Genomic DNA, 12,126 nt, shown 5'->3' with positions numbered 1-12,126 from the left:
AGATGTTGTTTTTCTGTTTCCCCGATGACTAGAACGTCATCGAGGTACACGACGCAGGCACGGTCTATCAGTGTGCCTAACACTGTGTTCATGGCACGCTGAAAGGTGCTTGGAGCAGTTCGCAGACCGAACGGCATCCGATTAAACTCGTACAAGCCAGATGGTGTTCGGAAGGCCGTCTTAAACTTATCTTCTTCAGCCACGTTGATCTGCCAGTACCCTGCTTTTAAATCTAGCGACGAAAAGAACCTCGCTTTTCGTACGGCGTCAATAGCGTCGTCAATGCGTGGCAGCGGGTACGAGTCTGGTATGGTGTGCTTGTTCAGCTCTCGGTAGTCAACACAGAATCGGAGATTGCCGTCCTTTTTACGGACTAGGACAACAGGTGCTGCCCACGGGCTAGAAGATGGCCTGATTATGCTTGCGGCAAGCATTTCTTGCACCTGCTGGTCAATTAATATCCGCTCTCGTTCGGCATATCTACGTAACGGTATGGACACCGGCGGATGATTGTCGGTAGTAATATGGTGCACTAGCACGCTAGTTCCGGGAAGCTGAGTAGTAGTATCAGCGAAGAGCGATGCGTGCCTCTCGAGTATTGCGGGAAGTGTAAGTGGCGTCGTCAGCTCACCTTGGGATTGCGCCGGAGGCACACTTGGAGCCACAGGATGGAGGTTGACGGTACTTCCTTCCACCGTGAGGCGCACTTCCCCGGAGAGCAGGTAGTCGGCCCCTAAAACCATGTCTGTGGGCAGGTCGTCGAAGACGGGCACCGAGGACAAAAACTTGCTGCCGGCCTCGGTGTTGAGTTGCAGGTTTAGGGCACCGACCGGTAGTACGTCGCCCCCGAGACCCCGCAGTGGTGGCTCAGTCCAAGGCTGGAGAGGTTCGGAGGCGTGGCGGCGAAGCAACGCCGTACGTTGAGCTCCGGTATCAACGAGAGCTGTCAGTTCTCCGATGCCGTCGACGCGGACCTTGAGGGTTGGAAGTGGGCGTGATTGATATTGCATCGCTTGAGGTTGGCTTTGTGGGCAGCTTTTATACCCATGCCCGATGCGGCCACACGTATAGCATCCGCGTCTCGGTGAAGCTGGCTCCTTTGGGCCAACTGCAGCCGCCCGGCGATGAGACGTGTCCTGCAACTCCATTGCCTGGCGTACGAAAGTGGAGATGTGGACTGGGTGGTTGTAGGCGGACAAGACGGCTGCGTGCGTCGAGTCATGGATCCCGTCGATGATGTACTGCCTGGCTGCGGAGGAGGTCCACTGTATATCGCAAGCTTGTAAAAGGTCCAGCTTGTCGTAGATGTAAGTCGCGACGTCCTCGGTTGCACCTTGCCGGCGTGACCGCATGGTCATGAAACGGTCGTCGTAAGCGCTCGGAAGCGGCGCAAACGCGGACATCAGGGCCGCGCTCCATGTTTGCCATGTAGCGTATGTACTGCCTTGGAAACGATGCCACGCTTGGGCAGATCCTCGCAAACGTCCTTCAGCGACCGACTTCTTAATCGTGTCGCTCCACGAGTATTTAAGGGCAACCGAGTTTATCACGCTTACCCAGTTGGTAGGGTCATCCTTGAATCCATGAAAATATGGAATTTCGTTCTCGTTGAACGATCCAAAAGAGGCGCAGCCAAACCCGGATGTCTTGAGCTCTTGGGCGAACAGAGAGAAGCCTCGAGAAATGGCCTCGCTGCAGTCATGATGCGGTGCCGCCGTGGAGGCTTGGACGCCGTCCGTGATCGGTGGGGAGTTCGAGAGCACTCGTCCACTTCGAAGTGTAGTGGACGCAGGGATATCGGGGTCAGTAGTTCGCGACTGCGCCATTGTAAGCGACGAGAAATAAGAGACAACGCCTTTGCTGCAGGCCGGCTGTTCTTATTCTGCTTCCTCCTCGTCGTCTTCCGTCTCTCCCAGGTATGCGCCGAGCACGATCGCCGCTTTGTCATCATTACAATATATATATATATTTGTAAATTAGATCTAACAGACAATAATGCCAAGTAAGGTATAGGGGAAGTTGTTAGGCCAGTTGTAATGTAAATCAGAAGAAAGACAAGTGGGTGAAAAGATAACTTGCCCACGGCAAGTTATTTTAGTTCTAATAACTTCCCCTATACACTCCTTTGCAATATTGTCTGTTAAATCTTATATATATATATATATATATATATATATATATATATATATATATATATATATATATATGTATGTGTATATATATATATATATATGTATATATATATATATATATATATATATATATATCTTTATATATATATATATATATATATATATATATATATATATATATATATATATATATATATATGTGTGTATATATATATATATATGTATATATATATATATATATATATATATATACACGGTAATCATGGTAAACAACGACGGTAATCACATATTTTGTTACCAAAGCGCAGAAAACTAAAGTGTTCTGGTAACTGATTTTCATATACGACTGCATGCTAATGTTCTTAGCCTTATCTATTCTGAGCTGTGCGGTAAATTTATGTCACAAAGCAGGCCTACATGAAAATGTGTTGAAGAAGTAGTATTCATGTATTCATTTTGCTAAAATTGCGTTTGAACATATGCGAAGGCTAAAGTACGGGTAAAAAAACAGACGGCGAGGTCTGCTCTAAAAACATACAGAAATGTAAACTTTAATGTCCAAGCTTCCGGTTGCTAAGAGCGATTCCGCTATATTTGTGCTTTCCGAGCGTTCTTTTCAAACGGGACCTGTGCCTTTGTAACACCAAGACACCTTTATCTATTTGTCGTTTTCTACCATCTCTTTTTAACTTCTTAATGCTGCGTAATCATTTCATTTATTTCTATATGCGAGGGGATAACGTCATATACAGAAATAAATCATAAATGCTCAGCAATAACTATTAATGGGATAGAGATGTAAAAGGGAGATGTGTAGATAAAGATGTCTGATTGATTTCATACATTTTCAGGCTTTTTTTCTTGCTCATTCGCTATGACTTTATACACGTAAAATAAATTCGGATCACAATGAACCAGGCAGGATAAGCATGAACATTCAAGATGTGCCTCAGACTCCCAAATGAGACTCTTGAAATATATTACGATAAGATTTGCCCTCTAAACCTAAATTTTCATCATACGACGTCTCAAATAGTTAACTGCACGGTTATTTTGTTCACGTGAAAACAGAACTATAGTAGTCATAGATAATACAGTAATGGACGAAAAGACAGGTGTGGGATACATTGACTTAATTGGATGGTCTTTTTAAGTACGATTTCTTGACTTCATCTCTATTTTCGAAACTGAACTCTTTGCAATTATTCTATCGCTGCAGAAACTAGCTTCGAATGTTCATAACGCAAACATTATTGATGACTCCTTGTCTCTACTTACATCAAATCAAATCAGATAAAAATCAGGGCCCATATTCACAAACCTTTCTCTTGGCTACGCATTTTTTTAGCCAAGAATTTTCTTCCCTCGAGGTATTACGATAGCACGAGTACAAATTTAACTTATTCGGCCCTCAAGAGGCCGAGGAGGGCACACAATAGCCGATGAAAGGACAAGGAAAGAAAGAAGTGTGTGCCCAAAATATCAATGTAGCACGCAAATAGTCTAGCATCCGGAGTATACGATGATAGCAATGATTTGCTGCATCTCAGTTTCAGTTCCGCGAACTACTGCTACGAAGATTACGCGATGCCGCGTTAAAATAGACGTCTGGGTGAGCTGTACAAGTCCAAACGCTCGCGTTTCATCAATGACCGTAGCTAAGAAAGAAATCGCTAGATGGTCTTAAGCAATGATCCATTCACTATCTCTTCAAGTACAAGTGAACAACACTCCAGGTGCATCACAACAATAATACCACGCAAAATTCCATGCATGCATTGTTCGAAAATGTGCACAAATTTTCTTCCCCTGTTTAACGTGGCCAGTTACCATAGATTTTAATGAAGCTGCGCTGCTACTAAACTAATCCGGTGTATTCGAGCACGGTATAGTGGTGACTGTAAGGGTGTTTTTCAGCTAGACGTATGGTTGCTTTTCTTTCAAAAAACTTTTTACAAGACAAAAGAGCGGCTTTTTTGCCTGTGGGCAAATTCTGCAGAAATATAGAAGAACAGTAATCAAATGAAATCGTGAGAGTGATTTCACCGGTTCCATGCACCACAGCATATTGATAAAGCCGGAATGCGAGAACATGCATACGCTTACGCTTAGATATGTGTCTACGTATAACGAGGGAGATTTGTCGGGAGGTGTTTCAGTGCTAATGCTTTTCACAAAACACGGTGCAGTTCATTCATTCATTTGTGGGGTTTGACGTCCCAAAACCACCATATGATTATAAGAGATGCCGTACTGGAGGGCTCCGGAAATTTCGACCACCTGGGGTTCTTTAACGTGCACCCAAATCTGAGTACACGGGCCTACAACATTTCCGCCTCCATCCGAAATGCAGCCGCCACAGCCGGGATTTGATCCCGCGTCTTGCGGGTCAGCAGCCGAGTACCTTAGCCACTAGACCACCGTGGCGGGGCAACACGGTGCAGTTATTTTGTCCAGCGGTGTTTGAGTGAACAAACGAAGCAATGGACGTGTATATGAGTCAATAAGTCAAAAGACGTTACCACACGGGTGGAAAGGACAAAAAAGAGAGAGAGACTCTCGCTCCGTCTCCGCGAAAGCCTGATATCGAAGTGATAGATATTAAAGACAATGTTCTGGCCCAGCAGACGTTACAGAAAGTTTCCGCAAAGCAGCGTCGGATATTTGGAAAGCATAAAAAAGTCGAGTATGCATTTTATGGGAGCGCCGGCCACACGAAAAGCGATATAAAGTGTGACTGCCATGAGAATCAATGCTCATCAGGGGAGTTGTGAGTTCATAAGCAAACTCTTCCTTAAATAACGATAATGAAAACCAACCGAATATTCACTTAGGGAAAGTGAAACTACTTACAGTGAATTCATAATAGTTGATTAGCGTTGTCTTAGGCCGATATAATTTTTTATTTATATTTGGCAAATTATGGCAAGGTGGCCTACGTTAGAGCCGGCTAACTCAACATCATGACAGTAATGTACAAGAAAAAAAGTGCACGGTTATGCAGCCACGCTTTTTGGTTTCTACCTTCTAGTAAACTTGCAAGCACACATTCTAATTATTTTTTTTCAATTTTGACCTAGTTTCACCGGACGTTTTGCATTTGGCGTCATTCTAATCATTGACGATATATCAGCAATTAGGTAAATTTTACAATTACAAGCTCTCATCCAACGCACTGCCCCTGTGGACGAGTGGTTACAGCGTTCAAATACAATCTAGGAGGCACTGAGATCGATTCTCCGTGTCACCGAGCACATCTTTTTAAGAAGTTGGCCAGCTTGAGATTATGCGTGGCGGTAGGTACTCATTTCTGGAGAAGGTGGCTTTCGCGCTTTCTTCTTTCACGCCTCTTTTGAATCAAAAGTGGTGTGCCGTGCTTCTTCATAAATTACGTAATGCAGGATTCACATTTTCCGCCTCCATCCTCTGTTATCACAAAAGTTCCCAGTGCCGAAATACCAGTATCATACCTGGTATATTAGTTTTCACGTGTTTGAATATCTTACCAGCGATCAGTGACCACAATGTTTTGAGGAAAATATAGACATGCAGCGAGCCAATTGCTTGTGGCTGATTGACTGCCTTTATTGAGCCACGTTTTTGCGCTAATTTGGTGGAATCACTATATGCAGGAAGGCAAAAAAAAGCATGGACAGATGGAGAAGACAAGCAGAGTGATTCGTTTGTGTCTTCTCTCTCGCTACCTGTCATGTTACGCACTTTAGTGTAATGCCATTGTCAATGGGTAAAAAGAACTATTGAAGCTAATCGAGTTCTGTTGAGAGGGTCCCCGATTGTCCAGAGCGGTACAAAACAATAGGAAACTGATTAGCGTCATAGAGAAATAATCTACTTTTGGTTACTACAATAAATTTTTATACCAATGTTCATTATTTATTGACAATAGTTCCAGTACTGGTAAAAGGTGCATGGACGAAATTCGTGTATTCAGCTTGACTAGGTTCGGGCCCTTCATAGTAATCGGCAACAGGCATTACAATATGCAAAACCATCACACATATACAACCACGGGTGATAGCTTGTTCATTCTGATTGAAATTGATATGTTGAAATCGACATATTCGACCAACAAAATGAGTACAAGATACGCTATGGAGAGGAGCAATGCTCGAAACTAATCTTTGATGGTTGGTTTCATTTTGCCCAATTTTTCGCTCGAGACTGTGTGTTGGCAAGCAAAACAAGTTCTTCGAATGCACAAATTTTTTGTAAAGTTACATTTATTTGATGCAGTGAAAAACAAATCGACAAGTAGAATGGCTCAGAAGAAATAGAACTAAAAAGAAATTCAGCCAAATTATTACTAAACTTACTCATCGACGATAAACAGATTCTCATTTAACACATACATACATACATACATACGTACATACATACATACATACATACATACATACATACATACATACATACATACATACATACACATACATACATACATACATACATACATACATACATACATACATACATACATACATACATACATACATACATACATACATACATACATACATACATACATACATACATACATACATACATACATACATACATACATACATACATACATACATACATACACCAAAGTGTAAATAATAATATGAACGACTATATTTCAACAATTCTAATTCACTCATTTTGAATATACAGTAAGAAACTTACGAGAGATAACCCCCAGCACTGTTATGTTTGAACTCCGTGTTTCTCGAACCATCTTAGAAAAGCTTGATGCGTAGTTTCTGCTGCTGCCCAGTGACATGAAGTTTTCAAAAGATACACGGAAATAAAGCCCTTGACAATGTCATTCTAAAAAAGGGCGATTCATCACAATTTTGTGCGTGTCAGCAATATTACTCCATTTACACAGCTCGGCTCGTTCACAACGCAGTAACAAAGCATTTTAGGACACTTGAGCTGAAAAGTTGGCACAGCGCTAAAGAATCTAGACGAATACATGAATAATACAATTCTAAACTAATTAGCTCCTCAGTGCAAACATGTTTACACTGATAGCTATAGATCCCATTTCGTTCCCCCAAAACGCTCCTCAAAATGGATTCAAAGTGTGCAGATTATCAAAGTTCCCTTACAGCTGTTTGTTAGTGTGCTTGAAAAAAATTCAGTTCACTGTTGGGCGAAGACTGTACACTAAGTGTGTGAGATGATGCTCCAGTGCACTGCAGGCATGTCTTGCTGCTGGCCTCACCTGCAATGCTCCTCTGCACATTAAAACTAATACTATATCACAGTGATTATGTACCATTTGCATGAAACACGGACCACAATAAAATAACATAAAGATATTTACATTCTAACAGTTCAAAAAATGTAAATACATTTTCACAGAACTTTCAGAGCTCTTCCGAGAATAGTAATAATGGCTATAAACACAGTGTTACTTCTACTAACAAATTAGCTTTAAGATGCCAGCTTCAATATTAGAGTATAGCTGTACCCTTGTAGGGCTAAACAATGGTACAGGCATCTAGTAAAAGATAAGTAAATGCATGCTATAGGTTATTTAAAATAAAATGAATAGTTTTTTTTAATATGGGGAACGCTGCATAGATAAGTCTTTTGCCTAGTACACAATACGTTATGAACAAACCTATCGGAGCAAAGACTACATTTAAAATGTTACACTTACACAATAGAAACAGAGAAGTAGACATTTGAAGGATGAACAGTTAATGGAATAACATTACCCAAGTACTAAAACTTTGTGTTAGATATACTAAGAGTTGTGAAGATCCTCTTCCTTCCAAGTAAAATAATCTCTATAGAAGCATTTTCCAGAGCTCATGCACACAAGACATGATTGGTGCTATAAAAGTTAGTGTATATATAAGGATTATATCGACTTAGTATAACATTACCACATCCATGACTTTACTTCTTGTACTACAAAGAAATCAAACACAGTTACCATTGCCGACCTTGGATAATGTGATTATGGCAGGTAAATGCAGAGACACGCTGGCACTTTCATAACTATGAGTGTTGAAAACCTCCGCTCAAATTTATTAGCCCAAGAGCGCTACAGCAGCCTTTAATTCGGTGTCATAGTTTGGCATCGTTCATGTAAAATTTAATACTTTGGAATGCACAAATACAGAGGAACTGCGGAATAATGCACTGCTAAGAAGTTAAACTTCAGTTGCACAGAATGTTACTGCGTGTACAATTCAAGCTCCCCTAGATGTGCTCTTTCTGCTGTCGTGAACATGGAGCAGCAGAACACAGTCACTGGCAGTCCCTTTCTACCTGTGGGTCTTCTGTGCTCAGTTCTTGAAACACGGCACATGATCGTGGAGCACCTGATCCCTTGTTACTACTGGAACCTAAAAAGTTACAGATCTTCGTTACAATCATGCTACATGCAAAAGTTTACAGTTGTTGAATATGTGCTCATATTTACAAATGTCGTATTTCCAGAAGCTGATGACAAATATGCAGAAATAATAAGAAAGTAAATCTCAACACACACACACAAACAGTGAAGACTGAAAATGAATTTTATTATGACACAAGTAAAAAACAACAATGGTATATATCAAGGCATGCAACTTCTGCCGAACATAACAGGCCAATAAAGTACCTTCTATTTCGACTTTACACTAGGTGCGAGAAGCCGACCACAAATAGGATCACTAGAAAACAAGTTAGACTGCATTACAAGACAACAACTAATGTTCACGACTTTAAAGCTATCTAACTTAGCCAGCTCACCATAAAGTGTATAGGAGGAAATGAGCAGTCTAGAAGACGCAAACGCTTGTGGATTATGAACGTGCTTGTTGCTCACGTCTACTAACCCAAACGAAGAAAACCTTGCAAAAAATGCACTTCATTTGGGGAAATAATAATGCGCACCAAATACATTGGGCTCCTACAGGTGCCGCCAACAATGACCATTATTACTGTTGTCAGTGTCTTGCCGGATGGATATGCTGTGTCCTGCACAATACTTTCAAGGAGCGCTCCATGACTTGGCTTGCATGGGTGCTGGCTGCATCGCACTGCTGCTCAAGTAAGCTAGCCACAGACAGGGATATGGAGAGCCGCGGCTTTGAGGCACACCAAGCGTCACCTTCAGAGATCAACAATACATACTTGGGTGAGGTACAATTGCTAGAAAAAAATATGTCACTATGCAATCGACGTGAACATGTTCGGCTGAAAGACAAAGTGCCACAGCACTGAGAGAAAAAAAAGCTACATCAAATAAAAAAAGCAGTTACCGGCCGTATGTCATCTGAGGCTTGTATGATAGGCCTTTCTCCTTGCAAATTGTGAAAAGGTGTGCGATGTTAACCCACTTGCTATTTCCTTCCAGAGCACTTGATTCACTGAGTGAGTCACAAGAGCGAGAGCTCAATGAGGAATCAAAGTATTTGTTCTCATTCAAAAGCACGGGCTTTTCAACCTCAGATGGTTAGAGTTTCCTTCATTAGCTGCAGGCTTTCCACTTTCAACATTCGCAATTATCTCGCAATTTATTTCTAATATTGTTCAATAAGCATTAAGTGTGAGAATAATACAGCCATTTATTGCAAGCAACCATGCTTGGGTTTTCGATTTGTGCGCAGTACTGGTGTTTACTTAATTGTATGTACTTAAAAAAACTAATCTTGCAGAATGTAGCATCTCGCCGCTTTGGTTCATCACTTCACAGCGCTAAAGCTACGGGTATCACAGAAAGAAGAAGTGACAAGTTAACAAAAACGCCTAGCCCCACCACCGCAACTTCGCAGCGCAAAACATGAATCAACGCTGTCTTTAAATTTTTACGAGCGCAGCCTCTTCACATGTCTTGGAAACGTCAACGCAGCATCACTGTTCAAAACGAACATCGTTTTACTCCCGAACACTAGACTGCTTACAAGGAAATAGGAGCGTACCGGCTAACCAGTGGCGAAGCAAGAATCGAACACAGCGCGTAGTTCATACGCTTTCGTACGTACTTGGGGTCGCACAATTAAATAACGTACCAAAACGCTGTCAATTCAATATGTCGCACAGCCCCCAACTGTGAGACTGGAAAGTGAAGTGAACGAACTGTTACTAGTGCACAAATCCACACTGCAGCCTTCCCGAGTGCTAGTTATCGTTGATGCACGGGCGCCGATCTCGCTTGATAAACACACCGAGGCACAGGCTTCACTACAATTCGCCGTACTTCGATACACTGCCGCTGGTTTTCACACCGCCTAATAGCACCGAAAAAGCAGCGGTAGTCACAACACATCCAGTTGAACGCTGAAGGAACTCAAGCGAGATGCGTTTGATAAAATTCGCACTGACCGATGCACTGTTTACGACGCCATGTTGTTTCCGACAACTGCGCAGCACGTAAGAGAGCTCTTAAAAAGTACTTGTGCACTTTTCACAACGTCACAAAATTACCTTTTATGTGCGAGGGGGATGATATGACGAACACGACAGGCGTGGCAGATGAAAGAAGTGTTTTAGCAACGTCGTGGAGTGAGATGATGTTGAGAGTATTGCTTCACAACCAATCGGAAGCTGCACCTATCGGCCAAATCGGCGTCTTCTAACATTTGTCGTCTGCTTCAATCAGAGCATACGACGGGGGTTTCGCCTTCGCAAAGCAAATCTTCCCAGGTCAAGTGGTCGCTGCGTCGCACAAAATACATGTCAGTTGCTCGCACTACTTTTGAATGATATTTGTGCGCCAAATTAAGTGGCTGGTAACTGTAGCAGGGATGAATCCAGGAAATGTTTGCTCCAGAATCATGAGGTTTTGCACATTTCCAGCGTCAATAAAAATTACTAGGGTCATTTTATCCAGACTGCATGCCATGTTATCACGGCCGATATCTGTTTCTGAACAGTGAAGGCAGAAACACTTGACTTGTTTGTATTTCCATGCGAATAACACGCACAATACGCTTCGGTTTACAAAGCACGTGCCCGTTTCATATCGTCCCAAAGTGTATCGACAGCTGTATTTCAGAGATTGTGCCGATTGGACAGTTAGAGCCAGTCGAAGTACACTAAAGCACAATCACAGAACAGGCTTTGTGAACACTCTAAAAAAAGAGCGAGTAAAAAGGGTGTCTTTTTGTCCCACAACAATAATTGTCATCTATATTGCGTGCCATTCTTTTGCTATCACCCCACGCCCGGTACATTCCGGTCACGGTCGACATGCCCATTATCAGGGTTACATTGCATTCTCGATAGGAATGTGGCCAGCGCCGAGTTTTCAAGAAAGGAAGTGCACGCAAGCGTGATGACGGTTATTGTTGTGGGACAAAAAGACACCCTTTTTACTCGTTATTTTTTTAGAGTGAATCGATAACTGAAAAGTACCGCTCATTTTTATTTCTAATAGCGTGTAAGGAATGTGCTACTAATAGCCTCTTTGGTGGTACTTTTCACCAGAGCAAAGGATCTCAAGTTGTAGTTTTAATTGGATGCGGTGGGGTGCAACAAGTCAGCAAAACAAATAAGATTGATCATATGCCGTGGCGCGTTCAAATTCACCGACCATTGACGTAGTACACTGGTTTTCAGCCAACCACAAATCTTTACGTGCATAATTTTACGCCACTGACGCCAAATGGGATTCTTCAATTACTTCGACTGCGAACTTATTGGTTGACGGTGGTTATCAATACCATCCACTGCGCACAAGGGAAACAACACAGGAAAGTCAAAGTGCCGAAATAAATAAAAACGCACCAGCAGTCATCAGGTAGCCCTTCAAAGGCATGAAATAACTCAAAACTAGCCAGGAATAATATGAAATTCGATACTGCTAACAAAGTGTTAGGAGCTGAATTTACTATTTTGCAACGAATTCCAATCCGCGACCATACGAGCGAAAAAACTGTATTTGAAATTCTCTTGTGCGAGTGAAGCTTCGTACTAATGAACGTTTGTGATTCTGCCATGTTGTTCTTGTACTAAGACGCTTAACAGATGCTCGAACAGATGTATTGAT

The sequence above is a fragment of the Rhipicephalus microplus genome, chromosome 3 (assembly GCF_043290135.1).
Source record: "Rhipicephalus microplus isolate Deutch F79 chromosome 3, USDA_Rmic, whole genome shotgun sequence".
NCBI classification, from domain to species: domain Eukaryota; kingdom Metazoa; phylum Arthropoda; class Arachnida; order Ixodida; family Ixodidae; genus Rhipicephalus; species Rhipicephalus microplus.
The sequence above is the reverse complement of the archived record's forward strand: the minus strand, read 5'-3'. Positions refer to the sequence as shown.